Source organism: Equus quagga, chromosome 11 (assembly GCF_021613505.1).
Source record: "Equus quagga isolate Etosha38 chromosome 11, UCLA_HA_Equagga_1.0, whole genome shotgun sequence".
NCBI classification, from domain to species: Eukaryota; Metazoa; Chordata; class Mammalia; order Perissodactyla; family Equidae; genus Equus; species Equus quagga.
Window position 1 is genome coordinate 103,942,810 of NC_060277.1, and position 26,910 is coordinate 103,969,719.

Consider the following 26,910-nt stretch of genomic DNA (forward strand, 5'->3'; position numbering starts at 1 on the left):
CCTAACAACATCTGGCACATCTGATGTTCCACCCAAGTCTGCACCATCTGTAAATATAAATAGCCTGGTCTTGATTCCATTAGAGGCCCATGAATGGAACAAAATTATTCCAAACCGACTCTGCCGTGAGGGCCCGCCAGGATTGGGCTCCTGCTCTGGAGAAAGGAAGGAGAGGCTTTGTGGCTCCCTCCTTCCCGAGGAGCCAGACCTTCCAGCCTCCTGGCTGATGGGCTCTAAGCCTCCCTAGATCCTTCAGAATCACGGAATCATATGTCACTATGGAGGGACCCTGTAGAAGGTCGCTTAGCAGATAAAATGCTAAGGACAGAGCAGGCCCTCATGAGTTAACTTCCTTGAAGCAGGACCAGAACCCAAGCGCTGACTGCCCTCACCAAGGGCACTTTCTCAGGGGAGGTGTCCTGGGGCTGCCTCCTCCCCAGGCAGCAGCAGCCCAGAGATGGAAGTCCCCTGCGGATTCTGTGGCCCAAATCACTCAGGGGTACTTGTGGGCACCTTGCCAACATGACCCTGAGCCCGCATCCTGCCAACCTCATCCAGCAACTCTGCCCTTTTGCCCACCCGTCAGCACAAAGGGTGCAAAGTCTGCAGCAGAGGGACCCGCCATCACTCCATGGGCTTGGCACCAGCTGGCAGCTGGATTCTGTTTCTAAGAGCACCCACTGACCTTCCCTCCTTCCCGTCAGAGACCTTGATGCCTCGTGCCCTGATCTTCGGATGTGCGCATCTTGTTGGATCATTTTGTGCCTGCCCGTCGGTGTCCAGGTGGAGTTTTTTCAATCTTCAGTCTCTCTCTCTCTCCCCCATCTCAATTTCCAAGAAAAAAACAAGATCTTTTTCAACCTAGGAGTTATGGACTACATGCTTGTGTCTCCCCAAAATTCGTATGTTGAAGCCTTAAGCCCCAGTGAGATGATACTTGGAGATGCGCCTTGGGGAGGTCGTTAGGTCGTGAAGGTGGAGCCCTCGTGATGGAGATTATTGCCCTTATAAGAACAGACACGAGAGAGCTCGCTTCCCCTCTTCCTCTCCTTCCTCGCTGCCCCATCGTGAGGACACAGAGAGAAGACTGCCCCAAGAGAACCAGGAAGCAGGCCCGCACCAGACAGCAGATCGTTCAGTGCTGTGGTCTTGGATGTCCCAGCCGCCAGAGCTGTAAGAAACGTTTGTTGTTTCCATCTAATCGATGGTACTTTTGTCATGGCAGCCTGAACTGACGAAGACACTAGACCCTGTGCCCAGGTCTCAGCTTCAGGGGGAAACTGCTCTTACCAAAGTCACCTGAGTGACCCAAGGATGCTCCTGCACTTTGCCCGGGTCCTCCCAGTCAAGCCTGGTCTCACAGCTACTGTTTGTCTCCCTCCACCAGCTCCCCAAACAGCTCCCACACATGACTGCATTTCCTCTCTGAACCCCAGGCTCAGTCACCACTCTACCTCCAGTTTTCCACTGGGAGACTTTCCAGACCCGGAAAGCACAGCACAGTCATCTGTGGGTGTCTTGTCAGGCAGCCTTAACGCCAACCAGCCTTTCTGGAAATATGTCTCCCAGAAGACCATACTGCAGTGTTACACACCAAAAAGAGACATACTAGATAAATAAGGTTGAGAGACTGGGTGTTATGGACTGAGTGTGAAATTGAATGTCCCCCCCCCCCCCCCCGAAATTCATATGTGAAGCCCTGATCCCCAGTGTGGCTGTATTTGGAGATACAGCATCTAACGAAGTAACGAAGGTTAGATGAGGTCATAAGGGTGGGGCCCCGATCTGATAGGATTAGTGACCTTTTAAGAAGAGACACCGGAGAGGATCTCTCCCTCTCTCTCTCACCACATAGCACTGGAGAAGGGCTGTGTGAGGACGCAGAGACAAGGTGACTGTCTGCAACGCCAGGGTGGACCCTCACTGGACACCAACTTTTGACCTTGGACTTCCAGCTTCCAGAACTGTGATAAAATTAATGTCTGTGATTCAAGCCACCCAGTTTATGACGTTTGTCGTGGCAGCCCGAGCAGATTGATCTACTATGTTAAACCAACAGGGTAGGTTTCAGCACAATCATCATTTATTCATTCACCCTTTTGATCAATAAATATTTACTGGGGCTGGCCCGGGGGCGCAGTGGTTAAGTTCACACATTCCACTTCGGCGGCTCAGGGTTTGCCAGTACGGATCCCGGGTGTGGGCATGGCACTGCTTGGCAAGCCATGCTGTGGTAGGCGTCCCACATATAAAGTAGAGGAAGATGGGCACGGATGTTAGCTCAGGACTAGTCTTCCTCAGCAAAAAAAAGAGGAGGATTGGCACCAGATGTTAGCTCAGGGCTAATCTTCCTCAAAAAAAACAAAAACAAAAACAAAACAAATAAATATTTGCTGAGCTCCTCCTGGAGTCAGGCGCTGGGCTGGGCACAGAGGACAGTGGGGACAGTGGGGACAGTGGGCATCCTCTGTGCCTTTTACATGCCAATGTGCTTTGTGGTTCTCAAAGAGGGGGTTGTAATATGCATGGTCGCCGCTCGTATCTGACCCCAGAAACCCTTCTTTGAGGAGCAGTGTGTCACAACAGATACTTTGAGAAACACTGAATAATACTTTGGTCCAACGGGGAGATGGATTTTTTGGTTCTTGTTTCACCACGGCTATTATTTGACCCAGGAGAATCAGGCCCCCATACACAGTCCAGAGTACCAAGCTGAACGCTGGGAAGATTGAAAAGCAAAGAGAAGGCAGGGATCTGGGAGAAAACACAGCATACTGGAAAGGCAGGGACCTTGGCATAAGGCGGACCAGAGTTCAAGACTTGGGTTTGCTGTTTATGAACTATGTGACCTCTGGTTAGTTACTTGACCTCTCTGTGCTTCCATTTCTTCCCATGTAAAATAAGCATATCTTAGAATGTTGGTGATGCCTCCAAGTAAAACAGATATAAAGCTCTTGGTACCCACAGCACATGCCACAGGTGTTAGCCATCATTATGTCACGTGTAGACTGAGCCCTCGGTGGACAGAAATCAGAGGCCTCAGCTGTTCTATTCCAGGAGCTGTTAGCAACCCCCTCAGCCCCCTCCTGGTGCTACTTCTCCATCCAAAAACCAGCTTCCCCCCAGGGAAGCCAGATCCTGGTCGTCTTTGGGTACCCGCTCAAAGCCCTCAGCACCGTGAGCTGCTCTCTCCTGCAAGCCCCATATCCCACCTTGGCCCCGGGAGCCCGAGCTGGGGCTCATGGAACTTAATCCTCTATTTCTACTTATTCAGTGTAATCACTCCTCTGCTCTTAAGCGGAGGTCTAATTATGAGGCCTAATTCCACATTTTCTCTGGCAGGATGATAGCCAGCGTGTTCTTCTTTGATCTGCAAGAACCTCACTAGAGTTCAAGATGGGCTGGATTTGTGTTTCCACCCTCTGATCCATTTTATTATCCCCTTGAGGAGCCGGCTAAGCTTTTTCAGACATGTGTTTTAAGAGCATCTTGCCAGGCCTTTCTGCCCGTTTGTTTTGTAGTCAACAGGGTCGTCCCGCCCCACGTTTAACTTCGCTATTAAAACTCTTTGCGAATCCATATTAGGGGATGGGAAAGCCCGTGCTTGCTGAGATCCAGAATCAGAATCCTGCCGTGTCAGTCGAGGTCTGACCTCCCAGGTGAGTGTTATCTGATATTTGTGTGTTTTCTTTCTCTCCACCACGTTCCTGGGGGGTATTGAAAGGGATACAGGACTCCGCGTTGCAGGAAAGGGGCTTGAATCTATTTCTGCCACGAACTCCCCATGTGACAGTGGGAGAGGCACTAGAACCCTCCAGGACTTAGTTTCCTCTTCTGAAAAGGAGGTTGTTTGAGGATTTCCCTGTGTGTCTGTTTGCTTGGGGCTGCCATGAGCGAGCACCGCAGGCTGGCTGGTTGAAACAGCAGAAATTTATTTGCTCAAAGTTCTGGAGGCTGCAGGTCCAAGATGGAGGTGTTGCCCGGGCTGGTCTCTTCCGAGGCTTCTCTCCTTGGCTTGTGGATGGTCATTTTCTCCCGGTGTCCTCGCCTGGCCTTCCCCTCTAAGTGTCTGTGTGTCCTCATCTCCTCTTCTCATAAGTTCACCAGTCATGTTGGGTTGGGGCCCACCCTAATGACCTCATTTTACCCTAATTACCCCTTTAAAGCTCCTGTCTCCAAATACTGTCTCAATATGAGGTACCAAGGTTAGGACTACAACATGTGAATTCTGCCCAGGGGACACAATTGAGCCTGGAACATCTGATATAGCCGAGGGGGAAGTGGTTGTGTGACAGTGTATAAAGTGTATTGTTGAAACCAAATCTGGGGACAGCTCAGAGCCCTCAGTCATTTAACAAGTTTTCCTTGTTAGCAATCATCTATAAGTTTCGTGCAGTCCAGCGAGGGTGCTGCTGTGGAGGGCACCTGTAAACAACATTTGCTGTTGGAAAATGGTCTGAAATGGCATTCAACTGACCGTCTGAGCTCAGATCCTATGTCGACCACTCAACGAGTGCAGTGTTACCCAACTTCTCTGCTGGGCCTCATCCAAAGGGCGGGGACTGTCCTAGGACCATCGTGATGATCAAATGAGATGACCATGCAGAGCTCTTAACAGAAAGCCTGGGTTGTAATAAGTGCACAATCACTGTGAACTATCGATGGGACTTCCAGTGGTCCCTTTGGATGAGAGAAAGTCAGGCTAGCGTGGGGTTTGTGTGGTTCATTTCTGGAGTTGGGTTATTCAGACTCTCCCTGGCTTTTTCCAGGCGAAATAGTTCCAATTCCTTTAACCTTGCTTCACAGGGCCTAGTTTCCACTGCTTTGATCATTTCTGTGGCTCCTGCCTGGACACCCTCCAGCCTCTCCAAACCCTTTCAGGAGGGTGACACAGACTCGACTCAGCAGTCTAATGAGGAGCTGACTAATGCGGGACCCCGGGGGGGGAGGACTCGGGGGCCGGGGCATGTCACGGGCCTTTTATGTGTGTGGAATCCAGTCAGCTTTGAAGAAGGCAGGGTGCTCTGTTGACTACGACCAGATGCCCTGGATTTTCCAAGACCAGCTTTTTGGAGATGGTTCAGATTTCAAATATTCAATTTGATTTTCCCCAGAAACCAGTAAAATGTCCCAGAAGTTCTAACTTTTCTCCTTCCACTCCGCAGGCCCAAGAGTGCCTCTTGCACATGGACGTGACATTAAAATGTTCCCCTAGCCTGGTGGGGGACAGATGACATCCTGATGTGGTGAGGTCACACGATGGCAGTCCTAGAGCGGGAGAGTTGTCCTGATTTCAAAGACTCTTCCCTTTGGGAACCAGCAGTTCTAAGTCATGCCAGACCACTCTGTTAGGATTTTATCTTCAGAAAATATGTTCATGGAGACGATCTTGCTCATCTGTCCTCAGCCTGTGGACAGTGACCACCGCTAGGTCTTTTTCTACCTGTGTCTGGCCCCAAACCTTAGCTCAGAGTCAAGTACCAGCAGGGGCTCACCTGGTAGTTGCTGACCCATTGGAAGCTGGTCCTGTCTTCATCCTAAACATACAGTGGCTGCTTTTAGCCCTAAATATATCACCTTATAATTGTGCTATCGAATTTCATCCAGTTTTTGTAGGGTCGTGTTTTCAATTTGTCACGGTTGTTTCGAATTTTATTCTTGGCTTTCTGAGTGTGAGCCACCCCACCAAACTTAGCATCACGTGAGGATGTGAGGAGCACAAGCTCCATCCTTTTGTTTAAATCATTAGTAAAGATAGGCCTGCCGTTAATCCCCAGAGGCTCGGCGTTCTTTCAAGGAGATGCCACGGCACTGATTGAGCAATAAAGAATGGCTTTTCTTCTTGGCTGTAGAAAAATGTGTTCATTGCAGAACATTTGCAAAGTGCAAATAAGCACAAAAGGGAAGTAAAAATAACTTGTAACCCCACCATGCAGATGTAAGTGCCGTCTTTTGGTGTGGACCCTTCTTGTTAAGTATGTATACATTAATCAACATGGATTAAGTGAAATGTGTTCCACTACGATGTGCCTATTTGTGGACCTGATCATATAGTACGCCCAGAGAGCTAGTTATTATATTCCACTACCCCACAGATGTTCCCAAATCAAAAGCTATTATTTATAATATGTACACACACACACACATGTGTAACCCAAACCATGTTCCATGAATACTAGCTCCCTGAGGTGGTCCAAGAAAACAAGGATAGCATTGTTAATTCCTTTGAGAAATGCTTCTAGGAGGTTCCCAATGTGTGCAGACATATTAAAGGCTCTGAGAAGTCCTGCAGTAAAAAAAAAAAAACAGAACCTACCTAATTTTTCCAACTCAGCATTCCTCAAATTTAATTATCCATAAGACCCTGTTTCTAGAAGCACCTATTACTATTCCTTTGAGATACATTTGTAGAAATGCTGTTACAGATTAAATCTTGACATCAGGGTGAAGGAAAATAATTTTTCAAAGCACTTGACTTAAAGTCAGGAGACCAGATCCTTCCTTTGCCCTCGGTGAACTTCGGACCTTGGGTAGGTTATTTCTGTCTGGGCCTTGGTTTACCAAAATTATTGGTTTCCCCTTATAACCCTAACCTGCCATATTTTCCCCTTAAAGTGAAGATGAATTTAAGTTACATTGGTCTTGGATAATGCATTCTTTACAACATCATCCCGTTATTTCCTCTTGTCTCACAGTAATAGTCATCACTTATTTAGCACTTCACACAGGTTAACTGATGGGGTCCTTACAACATCCTCACGGCGGGCAGTAACTAAAGGGGCTTAATTCACTTGCCCTATGGCCACATAACCAGTGAGAGAGCTAGGATTTGAACCCTGGGACCGCAGCCCTTAGCCACTAAGCTGCACAGCCTGTGCTCCCCCTATGGTTGGGGATCAGCTCGAGCGTCTTCCCAGGAAGGGTTCAGCTGCTGGTCATCGGTTCACAGGGCTCATTTGCTCTCTCTTCCTAATTCAGAAGGGAGCACTCATTTGCCACTTCCCATCCTCGGGGCTCTCCTGGTCCTCTGTGATGCCACTACAGTAAGCGTTCCACCCTGACATGCGCAGTCCCTCGGAGACCCCTCAGCCGCGCCTCCTGCTGGTTTGAACAGAGCTGGCTTCCAAGTCCTCAGCTGCGTCCTGCCTTCTCCAGGTGAGCCTGCCTTCAGCACCGAGACTTCATCCAATCCCCAGTGGGAGCAGATCTCCGTGCAACCGAAGGGAAGGGGCATTCCTGTCCACCGCCTGATTTTATTGGCTTCCTTTCCCTGTCTTTGGTGAGACTGGGGGGCGGGTAAGTGGCGGAGGGGCCGTGCGAGTTTGTACCAGCCTCTCCTGCCTGCCTAGTCTACTGAATAGAAATAGCTAGATTAATTGAGTGTTTACTATGTGGTAGGCACTGTTCATGTAGGCTTTCGTCTCAATGACCCTATGGGGTATCACCTCTTCAATTTACAGAGGAATTCATGGAAACAGAGAGTTTGAGTCGTTTGCCTAAAGTCACACAGTTTGTAAGAGTCAGCACTAGGATGTAAACCCAGACCCAGCCCCTCCTCCAGGGGCTGTGGATTTAACTCCTTTGTAATACAGCCTCCCCCCTCCCCATTTCCCACCCACGTTGTACGTGCCCCCACCTCCCCAGCTCCTCTTCCACTCTGCACAGACCTGTACTCTCTCCGGTTCCTCCATCCCTTCACTCTTGGTCTTGCCTTCCCAGCCTTCTCCTAGTCCCCAAAATGCCCCCTCCTGTTTCAGGGCCCGAGGAACCCCCAGAGCACCCCTGGGCCAGGGAGTGAAGTCACGTGGGCGGAGAGGGAGGGACGCCTTATTCTGTAACTGGTTTCTGGAGCACATCCTCCTCCAAGAACCAAGGGGCAGGTGAACAGTGTGCAACAGAGACACCTACTGGCTGCTCGCAGCACAGGACCCCGGAAAACCCCAGAACCAGGCTCATCCCTCCGAGGGCCAGGTGGACACAGCTATTTGGCAGGGGTTCCTGTCTGCTCTTCCCTGGCTCAGCCAGGCTGGACTGGTCCCTGAGAAGGACTGGGAGGCCCCTGGTCTCTTTCTCTCATCTTGCCCTGAGGACAAAGCCAAAGAGAAGCGGCAACTTTTACTGCAGAGTATCAACCCCTTGGTGAGGATGCTCACAGCTTGGCCAGGTCATCGGTGGGGGGCGGAGGTGGGGGAGGGGGACAGGGCCGTTTATGGCCAAATAAACCAAGAGTGGCTTTTCTGTAATGCAAATAGAAGGACAGTAACACCTGATGCGGGGTGATTGGATGTGGCCTGTGTCATCCAGGAAGGACCATCCTCCTTGGCAGGCTATCTCCCTTTGAACCAGGCTTTACAACCCCATCTCCAGGGCTCGGCACCATTGGATGCAGAGAAATGAGGCCCACCATTCTGGTTAATTGCCATAATTTGCCAGTTCAAATATTGAGCTATAAGGTGGCTGGAGAAGAGAGGATGGTCACTTCCTAGGAAATCGGTCATCCAAAAGACAGCCAGGGAGATTGTCCCTCAGATGTTCTGCCAAAGAACGGGGACACCACTGCCAGCAATGCCCCCTCACCCTTTCCCCTTCAGAGAAGGACTATGAGCTGGGGCAGATCACACATGGGGACAGGGACAGTTGTTTCCAAGCTGTACCCAAAATATCTCAAGGGGCCTGGACCACCCCTTGTTTGATTTGTTCTTCTGAGTGGGGTCCACTTTCTCCAGTAAACCTATCAGCAAACGTTTATAAAGACCTGATGTGCCTGGCACAGCGTCGGGGGGCTAGGAAAGAGCAAGAAGCTTAAATAGGATCACCATCCGTCTCCAGTGTGAGAGGGAGATCCTCAATTTTAAAATACCCTCTCTCGTTATTCTAGTGAGGATATTCACATAAGGCCAGTCCAGGGGTTGCCAGCTCTGTGAGTAAAGAAGACCTGGAGACATGGACAGCCGAGGAGAGACACGGTCGATTAAGAAGAGTTGGACACCAGCGTCTTCTGGAGATAATCACATGGTTGTTCCCAGGGACTTGGTGCGGACATGCTCTGACAGCTGGAAAGACGACCATGGATAATGTAAACTCTGAAGGCTTCTTGGAGGAGGAGGGCTTCGAAAGGGTCTTAAAGGGCGAATACCACTGGTGGTCTAGTGGTTAGGATTTGGTGCTCTCACTGCAGCAGGCTGGGTTGGTTTCCCTGTCGGGGAACGACATCGCCCATCCATCGGGTGTCATACCGTGGCGGCTGGGTGTTGCTGTGATGCTGAAAGCCATGTCACCAGTATTTCAAATACCAGCAGGGTCACTCGTGGTGGGCAGGTTTCAGCGGAGCATCCAGAGTACGACAGACTAGGAAGAAGGACCTGGTCACCCACTTCCGAAAAGCTTGGCCATGAAAACCCTATGACTAGCAGCAGAGCATTGTCTGACACAGCGCTGGAGGGTGAGAGGATGGCACATGAGACCCGGCAGGTTCCGCTCTGCTGTCCACAGGGTCGCGGGAGCTGCATGGCACTAACAACAGAGGATGGATAGGTTTCGACAGGCAGAAACGAGGTGGGGGAAGTGCCAAGTCAAGGGGACATGCAAGGAAATATACCCATTTGGTTGGAAAAGGAAAGAAACCCCATGACAATAAGGCCCCCCGAAAGTGGATTGTGGCCAGTTTGAAATAGGCTTCAAACAGCCAGCTGAGGAGTCCGGGCTTTCTCTGGGCATCATGAGGCAGCCACTGAAAGCTCTTAAAGGAGAGATCAATAGGATCGGGGCAATACATTTGGAAGGTCACAGCTGGAGAAGATCAGAGTCAGGAACAAGGGTTAAGAAACCCATGGAATGGTTCTAGAATGGCAAAACAGTAGGACCGCATGACTGGTTGACACAAACACCCAGATGTCTGTGGGGCGGCGGCCTGTGTGACCAGCTGGGATAGAGGAGCAGGCTTGTTGGGTCCTTGCTCCCGGGAGCTATTGACAGGGCGAAGTTGCAGGCCTGGGGCATTCTTAAAGTGGGCGGGCCTGTGCCTGGTCTTCGGGGGCTCGGATGCAGCAGAACATGCCTCAGGTACGGGGCCGCGGTGGAGCGGGGGTAAGACAGAGCCAGGCCTAGCAAACGGACGCCATGACGTTCCCTAGAGGACCAAACGCAAGGAGGAACAAGCTAGCCCAGTGCTCGCCGCTAGAAATATAGTTCAAGACTCATATGTAATTTTCAGTTTTCTAGGGGTCCCGCTAAAAAAAGTAAAAAGCAACAGGTGAAATCACTGTTATATTCTAATTAGCCCCATATACCCAGAATATTATCATTTTAACATGCCATCAGTGCTTTAAAATTATGGAGATATTTGACTTCCTTTTGGTTTGTTTTGTACTAGCTCTTAGAGATCTGGTGTGTGTTTTAGGTTCAGAGCACATCTCAGTCTGGACTGGTCCCAGCCCAGGTGCTGAAGAGCCACACGCGGCTAGTGACGTCCACACTAGACAACACCGGGCTAGCCCCGAGGGCACTGTTTCTCAACGCCAGGTGATTCTGTTCCCCAGGGGACATTTGATAATGTTTGGGGACAGTTTTGGTTGTTACAACTGAAGGGTAGCCACCAGGGATGCTGTTAAACACCCCACAGTGCACAAGGCAGTCCCCCAAAACAAAGAATGACCCAGCCCAGAATGTTGACAGAGGCAAGTCAGAGCTCCACATAATGCTGGGAGGAAGTGGGTACTCGAGCCAGGTTGTCCGGGTGATGCCACTACAGACACTCCCACTAGAGCTCAGACCTCGCCTCAGACAGGGCAGGCTTCCAGGCGCCAGTGTCAGAACTTCCTGGTGCTTTGTGATATGGCATGGACTACACCCTGAGCCACTCAGATAAGCCAGATTCTGTTTGTAATGATTATAGTCGTGCAATTACCCTCACTGCACCCCACCCAAACCTCAGCATTGTGGTTGCTGCATAGTGTGATTCCCGCTCAGGGCAACTGTGCAGTGGAAAATCATGGGAACAGCAACCCCTACAGTTGTGCAGTGCACAACCTATGCAACTGTATCTGGCAGCTCCACTCCCAGAAGCCAGGGAACCATGTCTCATCATCACAGCAGCCTCTTCTGGTTTTCTTCTTGGCCATCCCCCTGTTTAGAAGCCACAAAGAAGAAGAGCAATTGCTGATTATCCATGTTCTAAAAGACTCTCTCCTTCGACTTGGGGCCATGACCAAGAATTTAAAGTGCTACTGAACTTCTGTCTAGGGTTCCTGCTCTTAAGACAGGAGCCTGGTCTTTTTATAAGAACAACCTTTCCCTCCTTTACTCCTTCCTTCCTTTCCTACAAATATTTATTGTAGTGTGAAATTGTGAGCTCATAAGGGGGTTGGGCTAGGTCTCTGAGCAGATAAAGACAGATGGATGGCTGCTGGTTGCGCCGACTTCTCTGCAGGAAATCAAGATAAACTTAGAGCAGACTGTTTGCAGTAGAACCAGCTCAGGTGATGTTAACAGGTGACGTAATTTTTTAAAAACTCCACCATCGAAAAATAAGAGCAATTCTGAGTTAAAGCCAGAGTGTATATGACGTTATGATATGCGTACACACTCCGGAGCAAGCTTCCTGGATTAGAAGCCAGGCTTCTCCACTTCCTAGCCATGCTACCTTAGACAAGTTACTTAAATGCTCTGTGCCTCAGTTTCCCTGTTTGTAAAATGGAATAACACCAACACCTACCTCAGAAGGTTGCAGTGGGAATTTTAGCAAGTTAACGTATATAAAGTGCTTAGAGTCATATTTACCGTAGGGTAAGTACTCAGTGAGCGCTAGCGTGTAAGGTCAGCCGGGTTGGCTTCATGCTGCAGACCTGCTCAGAGTCTTTGACGTGATTATGTGCCCTGGGACTCTCGAAGCGAGGAGCAGGTAAAGTAGGTCGTGCTTCCTCGTCTTCCCTGACCACTGTTTGAGACTGGGCCCTCTGGGAAGCAGAGCCCGAAGCAAAGATGAAGGTGCTGATGCTTTATTGGCGCGGTACAAGCCCAGGGCGGCGAGGACGAAGGAGGGAGAGGAGGCGAGGAGACCGTGAAGCAATGCCCCAGTGATGCCCCATCACACTGGCTACCATCTTACTACGATGCTGCTCAGCAGGTGTGTGTCTGGCCACACAGGATTTCCCCAGAATGGCTATAAGGAGGAAATGCTCTCCAGAGAAATCCCCCGAAGAGAGAAAGAGGGAGGATGTGTCTGCCTGGCTCCCTCCCTTGGCTCGTTGGTCAAATTTCTCTCCACGAGGAGCCCATTCCACCGGTTGTATCAGCTGGCCCCTTGGCGGCTACTCCAGATGCCATCCCTGGAAGTGAAGGTGTCCATCTAAGTCTGGAGGAGGAGGAGGGTCTCAGCAAGCGTGGGAGACCAACCCACAGTGGGCAAGAAAGGGACGGTCAAGGGGATCTGAGAAGGCACGTGGGTTCGTGGCAAGCTCCACCCCAGAACCGTTCAGGGAAACCCTCTCTTGGTAGACGCTCTGGGAGACAGGCTTAGATCTGCCGGGAACGGCTCAGAGGACTACACTCCCGAATCCACAAGGAAGTTGCTACGATATGAAAAAATGCGATGTGTTGGGGGAGGATCCCACCTGGTTTGGGGAGGTCAGAAAGTGAGGTCTGGTGTGCTGAGGCTGAGGGATCAGGAGGAGGTGGGTGACCAACGCCAGACGGGGTGAGCGCGGGATTGGGGAGCGGAAAGGCAGTGTCCACGACAGGGGCTACTAGTTCCCTAGGTCTGCCGTAACGAAGTACCACGAACTGAGCAGCTTAATATGACAGGAATTGATTCTCTCCCAGCTCTGGAGGCCAGAAGGCCAAAACCAAGGTGTCAGCAGGGCCGTGCTCTAGGGGAGGAGACTTCTTGCCTTATTCCAACTTCCCATGGTTGCGGGCAATCTCTGGTATTCCTCAGCTTGCATCTGCACCACTCCAACCTCTGACTCCGTCTTCCCATGGCCTGTTCCCCTGTGTGTTTCTTATAAAGACCCCAGTCATATGGGATCAAGGGCCCACCCAACTCCAGTATGACCTCATCTTCATGAATTACATCCCAACACCCTATTTCCAAATAAGCCACCTTCTGAGGTTCTGGGAAGGACATGAGTTTTGGGGGAACACTATTCAACCCAGTACACAGGGGGAACAGGTGGGCAAAGGCCTGGAAGAAGAAGAAAGCTAGACTACAGAAAGTGGCCAGAGTGGCTCTTGAGGCCAGGAGCGGCAAAGATGAGGCTGGAGAGAAGGTGAGGTGGGACCCCAAGGCCTTCAAAAGCCTCCGGGCTCATCCCAAGTGGAGGAATGAGGGCTCTCACCAGATCCGTGCTCTAGAGAGACTCTTGGCCCTGTGTGGAATACAATTTGGAGGGATCTGAGTTGAATGACATTGCGATTTATAATAAGAAATGTACATATTTGGTCTTTGTCTCGTTTCTGGCACAGAACTCCCCAAACCCTCGGAATTTCCTAGGTGATGAGAGCAGCAAAGATGTCTCCTGTTACGTTAATGAGATGACCTCCGGATGCACTGAAGGACGGAGGCTAGTTGTCAGAAGAACCAACCATGAGATTAGAGGGTTGCAACTTCAGTGCCACCTACCCCAACATGTCCCCACCTGGACCTGCAGGAAAGGGAGAGGGGCTGGAGTTTCAATCAATCGCCAATGGCCAGTGATTTAATCGTTCACACCTATGTAACGAAGCCTCCATCGAAACCCAAAGGGACGGGTCCAAAGAGCTTCCGGGTTGGTGAACAGATGGAGATTTGGAGAGAGTGGCACCCCGGGAGAGGTCATGGAAGCTCCACGCCCTTTCCCCAGCCCTTACCCTATGTGTCTCTTCCATCTGGCTGTTTCTGAGTTGTATGCTTTTACCATAAACCAGTAATATAGTCAGTAAAATGTTTCCCTGAGTTCAGTGAGCTGCTCTAGCAAATTAATTGAACAAGGAGGGGGCCTTGGGAACTCTGATCTACAGCCAGCAGGTCAGAAGCCCAGGTGACAACCTGGACTTGCAGTTGGCATCTGAAGCAGGGGCAGGGGCAGTCTTGTGGGACTGAGCCCTTAACCTGTGCGATCTGACGCTATCTGCAGGTGGAGAGTGTCGGGACTGAGTTAAAGCGTAGGACACCCAGCTGGTGTCACAGAGGATCACTTGGTGGTGGGCAAAACCCACACACACTGGAATTGGTGTCAGAATCTAAGGCGGGTTAACCTGGGAAGGTTTCAGGATGGATGTGAGATCTGAGTGAGGTCTTGACCAGACGATGGATTGGCAGGGAAGGTGGGATGGACATTCCAGGTGGGCACAAAGGGGCAGGAGACAGAAGCAAGTTGTATGTTGGCTCGACAAGCACTTTCAGTTTGGTTCTAACGGAGACACCATGGTGGAGAAGGGAGCAATGCAGGGTGGACTCGGGGATCCGGGGTGCAGAGGTTCCATTGCCCAAGCACAGACCCACCTACAGCCCGAGGATGACTCTGCCAGCCTGCGCGGTGGGCCAATTGCCTCCGAAGTTGGACTAGCACATGCTGAGCTGCAATCCCGTGGCCCCTGACTCCAGAGGTCCCTCGAAGGACCCCAACCTCTCACGGCAGCTTCTGGAGCCTTTCCTAGCCGTGGGTTTTCTGAGACAGAGCTGCAGAGGAACCGTTGCTCCCCGTCCCGGTGGAGTGGCTGGTCTTCTGGTGCCTCCTGGCCCTGCTCTTCCTCCCCCAAGGCCCCACTCACCACAGAGGTGGGAATGCAGAAGAGAGCTGTGCTGGAGACTGCTGGGGTCAGGGACTCGGGGAAAGAATGTCAAATATGAGAGGGTTCTGCTGACACGATGCAAGGTGTGGGTGGCTGGAAGCTGCAGGGGATTTTAGAGTAAAAGACTTTCCGAAGACACTTCTTCGAGGTCAGTGACAGGAGGCTCCAGGCACATCTCACGCCTCCTGCCAAGAATTCCAGAGGCCAGGACCCTCCTCTGGGAGCCAAGTTTAGACGGTTTCCCATGGAGCCCCCCGATCGGGACAAATTCCATCTTTACCCATAATTTCCTCCTCTAGAATCCAAAGCTGAGGGAGACCCCGGCTTAGGGTGGTGGCAAACAGGCAGGCACTGAGACAAACAGACACGAATTTGAATTCCATCTCCCCCCCCCCGCCCCCGTTATGAACTGTGTGATCTTAGGCAACTGACTTAACCTCTCTGAGCCTGGTCTTCACCGATAAAAGTAGATGTAAAATTAATTGAGGCACTGAGTACAGTGCCTGGCGTATATGGTAGACACTCATGCTCATTTCCCTCTTCAAAAGATGGCTGGTAAGGCAGGATTGGACACATGGCCCACACTACCAACTGGGGCTGGCCAGTCAGCTTTCACCCATTCAGTCATTCATCACGCATGCACGTAACAAACAAGTTATTAAGAACTATGATCAACTGGTCACTGTCATGGGCACTGGGGATTCAGCAATGAACCAAACAGAAGCTTACACTCTGAGACAGGGAGACAGAAATAAATAATCAGTTAAATAAATATATCATATATCAATTAATGGTAAGGGCTAAGAAAAAATAAAGCTGCCCGCAGGGCCAAAAGTGCCGGGAAGGGGGACAGATGGAAGGACCAGGGTGGTATTTTATTTTATTTTTTTTTTTAAGGGGTGGCATTTTAAATAGGGACATCAGGCAAAGTGTCAAATCAGAGGACCTTTGAAGAGAGACCAGAATCAAGCCAGGCAGAAAGAACCACGAAGGAAGGGCCCTGGGGAGACACAGCGATCAGCCACGAGGTCAGGTCAGCTGAGATGCAGAGCACGGAGGGGCAAGGGGTCGGAGGCGAGATCGTAAATAAGCGGGCTCTTATCGTGGAAGGTCTTGTCCACCCCAGCAAGAGCTTTGGGTTTCACTCACGGTGAGATGGGAGCCATCTTATCAATCGTATTTTTTCATAACTAGTATTAACTGGGCTGTTAATTACGCCAGGCGTGGGGCTAAGTTTTACATACATTCAACTCTCGTGAGAACCCCATGGGGTGCATACCATTACCATCCCCACTTTACAGATGAGGAAACTCGGGCGTGGAAAGCCTGAGCTTACTGCCCAGGATTCAGCCCAGAAGTCCTAAACTCTAGATCCTCCTTCTGTCTCACTTACCTTTCCCACAGTGCCCTCAATGCTCCAACTTATTTCATTGTCATCACAAGCAGCAGGTCCCGTAAAGACCCAGGTGAAGACAGAGGCTCAGACTGAAGGGACGCGACTACAAGCCCACGGATGCCAAGGATTGCCAGCAGCCGCCAGAAGCTTGGAGAACAGCAGGGAACAGATTGTCCCTCAGAGCCCCCGGGAGGAACCTGTGCTGCCAACACCTTGATTTTGGACTTTTGGCCTCCAGAACTGTAGAAAAAATAAATTCCTGTTGTTTTAAGCCACTGAGTTTGTAATTTATTATGGCGGCTCTAGGAAACAAATACAGATTCATGTAGAGTAATGGAACGAGCTCTGGATTTGGAGTCAGACAACTTGAATTTGAGCTGTAGCTCTATGCCTCCTGGCCATGTATCCTCACACAACCCCTGTACTTTCACCCAGGCCTCAGTGTCTTCCTCTGTGGAATGGGTACCCTGTAACCTGCCTTCCAGGGTTGTAGGAAGAATGAAATGAGCTGTGGGACAAAGCAGGTAAAGTGTCTGGCAGAGCTGGCAGGGCTCCTCCTTTGTAGAGGGCTGGGCTGGAGCAGCTGAGATGAGGAGCAGGAATCCTGGTGCCCAGGATAGCACTCAGGATTAAGCTTAGAAGCGGCAGCTCCTGGGCACTCGCTTCCAAATGCTCCAGCATGTTGTTGGCAAAGCAGCTTCTCCCTGACATCACCTCCTGAAGAGGGAGCGTCCAGCTCCCGGGCCAGGCAGGAGTAACCGTTTGGAGAATGAGTCAAGGAACCCTGGCACTTGGACGTTCAGCCATTGCTTCCTGCCAGGAGTCTGGGTGTGTGTGTGGGAGGAAGCCCTGTGCCAAGGGGAGTCTTTGGTCTTCAAAGCCAAAGAAAAGGCAATTAAGTTTATGGTGGAATTAGTCAGGAGACTGTAAACCTAGGCCATTGCCCTGTACAGTAGATCCTTTTAGCACCATCCCAGAAGACACTGAACAGTCTGGGCCCTGGTTCCAACAAAGCCGTCTCTTAAAAATAAATTTAGAGTCTAGACGACGTCACCATGACCTCCTTGTCATTCCTGGGTCTTCGTATGTCACCAGATTGGGGAGTGTGGCAAGTGATAAACCAAGATACTTCAAGTCCTGGACCCCCAACCATAACCCTACCCCACCCTGGATCTGGCTTCTATTAAGCCCCTCCCAGTGGAGAACATGGGAAGGAAACTGGAGCTGGCGTGTTGCACAGGCCATCGGGGCAGGCCAGACTTGAGTATGACTTGGCCTCCCACATTGGATTGGACTCACCCCAGTCCCCACAGTCTTAATTGGTGAAACCAAGCTTAAGCAACCAAAATGTTGCCTTGTGAGCCATGGACCAGGGATAAACAAGATCGTTTCACAATGATAAAGGGACCAATTAATCCAGAGGACATAACAATCCTGAACATGTGTGCTCCTAACAGCAGAGCTTCAAAATACATGAAGCAAAATCTGATAGAACTGCAAGAAGAAAATTACAAATTGACAGATAGACAAATTACAATAGTAACTGGAGATTCCGACTCTCCTCTCTCGATAATTGAGAAACCATGTAGACAGAAAATCAGCAAAGATATAGTAGACTTGGACAACACTATCAACCAACTTGACCTAATTGAGTGGAAATAACCCAAATGCCCATCAATAGAGAATGAGTAAACAAGTTGTGGTATATGCATATAGTGAAACACTATCCGTAGTAAAGCTATTAATCACTCAATGACATGGATGAATCTCAAAACAATTATGCTTAATAAAAGGAGTGAACCAAACTCTAGAAAACGCAAACTAATCTATAATGACAGAAAGCAGACCAGTGCACCTTGGAGACAAAGATGTGGGGAAGAGCAGGGGGAAGTGATTAACAAGGAGCATGAGGAAACTTTCGGAGAGAGAGATCCGTTCACTTTCTTGGTTGTGGTGATGGGTTCATGGGTATACATATATATGTCAAAATCCGCCAAATTGTACATTTTATATGCAGCTTATTGTATGTCAAATATACCTCAATAAAGCTGTTTGTAAAAATGTCTTAAGGCTCTCCAGAAGGCAGAGGAGAAAGTCTCCACCTGGAAATCTTGTTTCCGAGGTTGCACAACGTGCCCAGTGCCAGGCTTGTGTGTTCTGCTCCTGAGACATTGGCAGATGGCACCGACACACAGCTCAGCATTCTCAGTTTGGAGAGAGCATCTCCAGGAGGCCAAAGCAAAGTGCCAAGTGTCCCAGTAAAATCTCTTCCGAGAAGGGACAATGAACGTGGACACTTTGTAAGCAACTACAAAGATTTCACTGGGACAGAGTGACATAGAGCTCTTGTTTTCGTTTGAACCGCCGTCTGGAGTTGCAGACATTCCCCCAGGGTCTCTCTATCCCGGTCTGCAGAGGGCTGAGGGTCTCCTGGGTAAAAACCTTCTTGTACACAATCGTCATTTGGTCATTTGCAGACATATTTGGCAAACTTTGGGTGGTAGTACCAGGAAGGACTCAGGTCATCTGAAAATCAGACACTTTGGGATGAGGAGCTTGGCCAAAGGGTGCCAGACTTAGCCGCAGGATCTAAAGGTCAGGACCGAGGGTAGTTTGGGGCAGAGCATGCAGCTGGGTCTTGGCCCACTGCACATGTGAGCCCTGGAGAGGAAAACGTTTTTTTGTTTGACCTGAATCACCCCACTGATGCCAAAGCCTGTGCTCTTACTGATACAGCATATTGACCCTCAGACCAGGGGTCTGCAAACCACTGACTGCAGGCAGATCCCGTCCATTGCCTATTTTTGTAAATAAAGCTTTATTGGAACAGACACCCTCATTCATTTTTCTGGTCTGTGGCGGCCATACTGTCACAACAGAGTTGTGTAGTTGCATGATTGCGGTAGAGACCATATGGCCCATATAGCCTGTAGCATTTACTATCAGCCCTTTAAGGAAAAGTTTGTCGACCCCTAGCCCTACTTATCAGGCCTTATTATGGTGTGAATAATTTGTTTAACTCATAAGTAATTGAAGACATTTTATGTAAAGGCAACTGATATAGATGAATGGATAGACAAAATGTGATATATATATGTGTGTGTGTGTGCCAAATGAAATATTATTCAGCCCCGAAAGGAAAGAAATTCCAACACATGCTACAACATGGATGAACCTTGAGGACATTGTGCTAAGTGGAAAGCCAGTCACAAAAGAACAAGCACTGTATGAGCCCACTGACAGGAGATCCTTAGAGGAGTCAGGGGCACAGAGACAGAGAGTAGGATGCTGGTTGCCATGGCCTGGGGCGATGGGAAATGGGGAGTTAGTGTTTAAAGGGGACAGAGCTTCAGTTTGGGAAGACGGAAAAGTTCTCCAGGTGGATGGCGCTGATGGTTGCACAACAATGTGAATGTACTTAATGCCACCAAACTGCACACTTAAAAATGGTTAAGATGGCCAATTTTGTTATGTGGATTTTACTACAATTTTTTAAAAAGAGAGAAACAGATATGTGATGAAGTAGAATGTAATTTTCCATGAACTTTTTTTTTAGATAAAATATAACTCTTCAAAAAATTTACAGGGGCCAGCCTGTTGGCATAGTGGTTAAGTTCACGCGCTCCGCCTTGGTGGCCCAGGGTTCACAGGGTTGGATCCCACGTGCAGACCTAGCCCTGCTCATCAGGCCACACTGTGGCGGCGTCTCATATAAAATAGAGGAAGACAGGCACAGACGTTAGCTCAGCAACAATCTTCCTCAAGCAAAAAGAGGAAGATTAGCAACAGGTGTTAGCTCAGGGCCACTCTTCCTCACACACATACGCACAAGTTCCCTCTCCCCTGCTGTTAAGACACGTCGACAGAAGCTGCTGAGAAGCACTGCACAGCCAGCGCCCAGCAGGAGCCTTTCCAGGGGCCCCGAGGAAGGCTTTCCATCGCGTTCCTCTTTGGTACAGGTCAGTCCCGTCCGTCACCATGCAAACGAAGGCCATTAAGCCCAGGCAGGCTCCTCAGGAGAGGACGGTCACCCACACACTCCTGGGAGCAGACTGTGCCACACGGTCAGTGGGGTCCCTTGGGTGAGGGGTCAGCAGGGAGGAGAGACCAGCGCCAGGTCTGGCACCTCCCTCAACCACACCAGCAGAGACCTAGTGGGAGAAGCAAACAAGATAACAGAAGGAGATGTGAAAAGGCTTTTACCAGTTGAAAGCACTCGATGACGGTTGGATCGTTCCTCAGCCTCCAGGGGGTCACGCCTGTTTTTACAGGTGGTGCGGTGGGACAAGCTCGGGCGAAGAGCTCAGAGGGCCTCTGATCAGGCCGTGGCTCTGCAACCTACTGGTTCTGTGACCTTTGGCAAAGCACTTCATTGACCTGAGCCTGTTTCCTGGTGTCTAAGTGGGTATGTTAATCCCTCACAGGGCGCCCATGACGAATCCATGAAGGGTTGTGCAAAGCACCCGTGTGCTCTACCAATGCTGGAGCCTAGGTCACGGCCCTCCAGCGTCCGCTCAGGTCCTGCTGCCCTGACCAGCCCGTGGACACTAGGCACTTAGGGAACTCCCCCAAAAGTCTTCTCCAAAGACTGGCCGCTCATTCCTCAAACCTGAGGGGGGCTCTTGACTGCGAGGGTGGTCTGAGTGAGGTTATCAGACACCTACTCGGGTGCCAGAGGGGCCAGCATCTGTGTAAACCTGCCCCGTCCTGTGCCCACAGGCCTGTCAGAGTGTTGAATGAAGCTGTCGTGAGAAATCCCACTGTTCAGCGGACTTCTAAGTGAAGCTGGGGCTGGGTGGCGTGGCCTGGGGCAGCACTGATTATTGTGACAAGCTTTCTAAGGGCTGAGACGTGGAGTGACCGCCACATATTTGTCAAGATGGAGCCTTCTGCGTGGGAAAGGGAGGAGGAATAAGAGAGCTAAAGAACCAGGGGGGACCATGGCCCATAAACAGGATTTGGGAAGCACAAGACACCCCCTCCTGGCCTCCCCTGGGACTGCTCCTGTCCTAGCAGCTTCTGGGCTCCCAGTCTGGGGGCGGGGGTGCCCAGAGCCCACTACTCTGAGCAGGCTTTGGGAACAGGACCGCTCACCATTGTTTGGGGGTAGCCCTCGAAAGAGCCCAGTTAGTAGAATTCTTGTAAGATCCATGGGAAGTTGCCCTCAGACAAAATCTAGACATGGGGGATTGCTGTGATCAGACGCCCTTGCTATGGGAGCTGGGAAGAGGGTGCCCGAGGGTGCTGGCTTGGACTTGAGAGATGGAGTGAGACAGGACAAATGAGTTGGCTGGTGCTTTTGTGTTGGGAAGTGCAGACACCTTGGTCTTCTTGAGAAAGCTCCTGTTGACCTTCTTAACCAAAACAGAAGCTACAACCTGGAAATGAAAACAATGATGTTTCTGTGGAGATTTTTTAAATTAAGTAAAAGTGAAAACAAAAGATAAAATAAAGCAGATCGCTCCGGGCAAGTCTTCTCATCTGACTCTCGATCCAGTCGGCACATATGTGAAAGGACATTCACTTTTCTCCTCTTTCTGAATGCGGTTGAATCGTCAAATGACACTTTGTTGAAAATATTAAAACCTAGAGGTCACGCCAAACCCAGCTTGAAAGCAAAAAGACATTCTTTCGTCTTAGCACAAGTGCATATTTGGAATTGTAAATGCAAATTCTTTGGAGACAGACTTGCCTTCCTGGCCGGCAAGTACAGACAGAACATTTGAAAGCAGGTCTCACTTTCATTTTTGACAAGTGTTAGGAATAGATACTCTTCGCAGCTTGAGAGAGGGAGAATGAAAACCAGCTTGCAGGTCAGCGTGTGGAGGGAGGGCAAAGAGAGGGGGGTGGCTTCTGAAAGGAACCATCTGACTCAGTTTCTGCCTCTGCTGAGGGCTCTCTTTGATGTTAAGGAGGGGGTGGCAAGGAAGTCACTAGGGGAAGTCCGGCGACATGACGGCAGCCAGTGCGATGGTGCAGGTACCTAGGAACCTGGCGAGTAATCTGAATTTTTCCAGGGGAGGAAAGAAAGCAACAGAAGCTTGCGTTCCTGGAAATTCATCATAGTTACCTGGTTAATGGTGGTTTGCTGGTTTGGGAAATTCATCCAGCCCTGAGCCTTATGGTCCAGCTGAAATCTTGTAGGGCTCGTGGGAAGTTGCCTTCAGACAAAATCTAGGCCTGAGGGATGTGGCTGTGATCAGGTGCCCTTCCTGTTAGAGCTTGGGTGAGGGTATCTGGGGGGTGCAATTTACCTCTTTACCCAGACTTCCCCTACTCATGCTGCCTCATGTGGAAACAGAGCTCTTACCACCCTAGGGAGACAAGGAGATGGGAAAAGCAAGGTGTCAACATTGATGGGGTATGGACCAGGGGCCTGGTACTTGACACTGAGTCTTCCCACCAACTCATGTTGCCGATGAGGAAATTCAGGTTGATGGCCAAGTAACCTGCCCAAGGTCCCCCAATGAGTAGAGGGCAGAACTAAGATTCAACACAACTCTGTCTAGCTCTGAAGCTCATGTTCTTTCTTTTCTATGGAGCCACCTATAGGTAGAACAGAAATAAAGAGATGTCCAATGACCAGATTAAAGTCACTCAGCAGTGGAAGAAATGAGACCAAAATATGCATGCCCCAGTTGCCTAGTTTGGGCCACTGTCACTGTGGACAAATGACCTCTTACATGCCACTCTTACATTTGATGATTAAGGAAAACCCTAGTGTGGCCAATAGAAATGTCTTGATGCTCCTAAGCTTTCACTTGCCCTCTTAGCTCTCTTAGTCCATCCCCCAAGTTTATCCTCATGGCCTTTTAAGAAATTTGAGATACGATTCACATACCATAAATTCATCCATTAAAAGTGCACACTTCTGTGATTTTTAGCATATTCACAAAGTTGTTCAACCATCATCACTATATAATTCCAGAATATTTTCATCACCCCTAAAAGAAATTCTATACCCCTCAGCCCTTACAAACCACTAATCTATTTTCTCTCCTTTTGGATTTGCTTATTTTGAACATTCGTATAAATGGAATCATATAATATGCTGCCTGTTGTGTCTGGCTTCTTTCACTTAGCATAATGTTTTCAAAGCTCGTCTGTGATATAGCATGTATCAGTACTCCATTCCTTTTTTATGGCTGAAGAATATTTCATTGTAGAAATTTTTTTATCCATTCATCAGTTGATGGATATGTGGAATGTTTCACCTTTTCGCTGTTATGAATAATGTTATTATGAACATCTGAGTACAAGTGTTTTTGTGGACATTTGCTTTTGAATCTCTTGGCTATATACCTAAGAGTAGAATCGCTGGGTCGTATGGTAACTCTATGTTTAACTTTTTGAGGAACTGCTAAACTGTTTTCCAAAGTGGCTACACCATTTTACATTCCCACCAGCAATGCAGGGGAGTTCCACTTTCTCCACATCTTCACCAACATTTGTTATTGTTTGTCTTTGTTCTTATAGCCGTCCTAGTAGGTATGAAGTTGTATCTCATTGTGGTTTTTACATGCATTTCTCTAACAACTAATGATATTGATCATTATGTGCTTATTGGCCATTTGTACATCTTCTTTGGAGAAAGGTCTATTCAAATCTTTCGTCCATTTTTTAAATTTGTTTTTTTTTTTTTTGAGTTGCACAAGCACTGGGTACTAGACCCTTATCAGATATTTGGTTTGCAAATATTTTTTCCATTCTGTGGGTTGTCTTTTCACTTTCTTGATAATGTCCTTTGAAGCACTTAATTTTGAAGAAGTTCTATTAATCAAATTTTTTTGGTTGCTTGTGCCTTTGGTGTCACATCTAAGAAACCATTGCCTAATCCAAGGTCAAAAAGACATACACCTACACTTTCTTCTAGAAGTCTTAGCTCTTGCATTTAGGTCTTTGACCATTTTGAGTTAATTTTTGTATATGGTGTAAGGTAAGAGTCCAACTTCATTCTTTGCCCTGTGGATTTCCAGTTGTCCTAGCACCATTTGTTGAAAAGACTGTTCTTTCCCCATTGAATTGTCTCAACACATTTGTCTAAAATCAATTCACCATAAGCTTATGGGTCTATTTCTGGGCTCTCAATTCTATTCCATTGATGCATACGTCTATCCTTATGCCAGGAGCACACAGTTTTGATTACTAGCTTCATAGTATGTTTTGAAATTGAGAAAGTATGAGTTTTCCATGTTTGTTCTTCTTTTTCAAGACTGTTTTGGCTCTTCTGGGTCCCTTACATTTCCATATGAATTTTGGGATTGGTTTGCCAATCTCCATAAAAAGGCCAACTGGGATTTTGACCCTATGGCCTTTTATCTCTGAAAAGGGAAGGGAAGAAAAGCTGTGGGCAGGTAAGGGAACTTTCTTGGCACATCGACAATGGGAACAGGACAATGTCTTTCCTCCAGAATAATTGTCTCACACAGGCTAATAAAGAGCTGAATGACGCAGGGTTTCATCCCAGCCCCCAATGGGGGAGCATTCCACACTTGCCTATCCGTTATTATATGGCCACTTGCAAAGGAATGAACTGATTTCCATCAAATTTAACTTATCACCAGCAGGTTCAAGGTGCACAATTAATTTAATTTAGGGCTTAGCACACCGTCTTGAAAGTAAATGGCTTATCTTCGGTGATTTTTAACCAAAGTCACTGAAATTTGACCAAGGCTATGGAAGTGTGATTGTACCAAATTAGATCACTGTTAGTTAATTGAAGCAACAATTATATTTGAACCCTCATTGATGTGGGTCTCAGTTTTCTCATCTGTAAACAGAGATGATTCTTGGGTGTCTGTCAGCTCTGAAGTTCTATGATTTCAATAATTGGCTGGGTTACAGTGAGCAGCCCCATGTATCTTGAGTCCTTTCTCAGTTGCATGAGCCATCACTTCCATCCATGATCCTCATTGAAAGGGACTCCTCAGAACCACGTCTTGGCTGAACGCAGTGATGAAAGGGGATGTGCTCTGTTTGAGTGTGTCCTGCTGCTTTAGGAGGGTCTCTAAGATAAGAGAGCAGATGTCTGTAGGAGGGGGGAGACCTCACTTTAGTGACTCTTGAGCTGCTCTTCTCGCACATCTTTAGGTTAATGATTTCAATTCAGGGGGAGGCTCATCTTGTAGGATCACCAATACTGAGCTTTCTCAGGGTTGCATAAGTCACTGACCAGCCTGATGAATCCAGGCCCATGTGAATCCTTCCCAAGTTCTAGAAGTCTTTCATTATTGTCTTTAGGCTCGGAACAATGCTAAGTAAGCATCCCCTGACCCTACCCTCTAGAAACTTTCAGTCTATATCAGAGGAAGGAACTAAGTTTGTGTGACGTCATGGGCCAACTCCCATAGGTTGGTAGTGATTTCTTAGAGGATTATGTTGAGAAGGATTCTGGGGCTGAGTTTCAGGCTCAGCAGGAAAAAAGTGAGATGATGGAATAAGCACAGGACAGGGGCCTGGAGGCATAGATTCCACACATTTGCCATCTTTCCTCTAAATACAACAGCAAGCTTGTGTATATGTATGTTCACCAATCTGTGAATGCTGAAGTAACTGAAAAGACACTCAAATTGTCTTTATACTGAGCATTATTTCTAGAATGAATAAATAGTGTCTTACACATATATGTGCAATGAATTTTTCAAATACAAGTAGTTATAGTCATAACATGCAAGCTTATTTCAAAGGATTATTCAATTCAGAGTGGATTTCTTTCATTATACATGTTTTCTGTCCACAGATAAGGAAAGGCCAGCTGCTACTATATGAGGGTCCACAAAAACTTTTTGATATTTAAAAGGTGTCCTCATCCTGAGAAATGTGAGGACCACTGCTTTGCAGTCTTCCCATGAGCAAAGGCTGAAGGACACCCAAAGGCACCAGACACAATCATGTCATGATGATTTGACACGAATCAAATACGCTGAATAAGTTGCTTATAGTGCATCCTGGCACAATGTGGTTTTCCAACAGCCAGGTAAGCCTATTGTCTTGGGAAGGGAGATCTTAATGAAGTAAATTAGCTCCATCCCATGCTAATGGGTCCCCGGAGATGAGAGAATGACCTCACTCTGACCTCTTCCCAATTTTGATCTCAGAATGTCAGAACCAAGGGCCCTTCAAAATGTCTACTTTAACAGTTCTCAAACTGTGCTGGTACTAGCAGATTTCTTCTTGCTATAAAGTGTTACCCAGAACTACAAAATAGTAAACATAAAAGAGTAGCCATTCAGTTGAGGGAAGGAGGGGGTACCCAGACTCCTCCCTGTTGGGCATCATCAGGGTCCACCATGGCTTTGCTTGCAGACTCCCAGGGCTAGGTACCAACAGCATCAAACCCCTGACCTCACGGCCACCCTACCCTGTGGGGTAAGGAGACCAAGACTCACATCCTCAGCTCTCACCCTCCAACCAAATCCTATCCAGTTGCCTCGACACAGCTCAGCAAGCCAAACACGTTGTCCTTTTCCCAAACTAAGTCAAGACGGTGGCTGCATGGTGCATTCACATTGGCAGCATCATGACACCAAAGGGGATGTCTCACCAAATCTTGAAGCCTCACTTCTCTCCTGATCATGAATTTTCCCAGGCTTTGAATTTGTCCATGCCTTAAAAAAAATTAAAAAATAAAGAATTGATGCCAAAACGCGCATCACGTCTCATTTATATCTTGTATCCATGGTGTAAAAACTGCCCAGAAAGTTCCACCTCCGCCCCCCTCCATCCTTCTTCTTTCCCTCCTCCTC

The 26,910-nt window shown here is 48.6% G+C and overlaps 1 long non-coding RNA gene across 3 annotated transcripts; it reads left to right on the plus strand.

Moving 5' to 3' along the window:
* The first annotated feature begins 3,520 nt into the window (after window positions 1-3,520).
* LOC124247959 (uncharacterized) lies at window positions 3,521-16,421 on the plus strand. Of its 3 annotated transcripts, none has more exons than XR_006890866.1 (3): window positions 3,521-3,659; window positions 6,979-7,155; window positions 16,216-16,421. It is a non-coding gene; the product is annotated as an uncharacterized LOC124247959 (long non-coding RNA). The 3 variants fall into 3 exon arrangements; XR_006890865.1 differs by lacking the exon at window positions 16,216-16,421 and adding an exon at window positions 13,462-14,355; XR_006890864.1 differs by lacking the exon at window positions 16,216-16,421 and adding an exon at window positions 8,879-9,316.
* The last annotated feature ends 10,489 nt before the right edge of the window (window positions 16,422-26,910 follow it).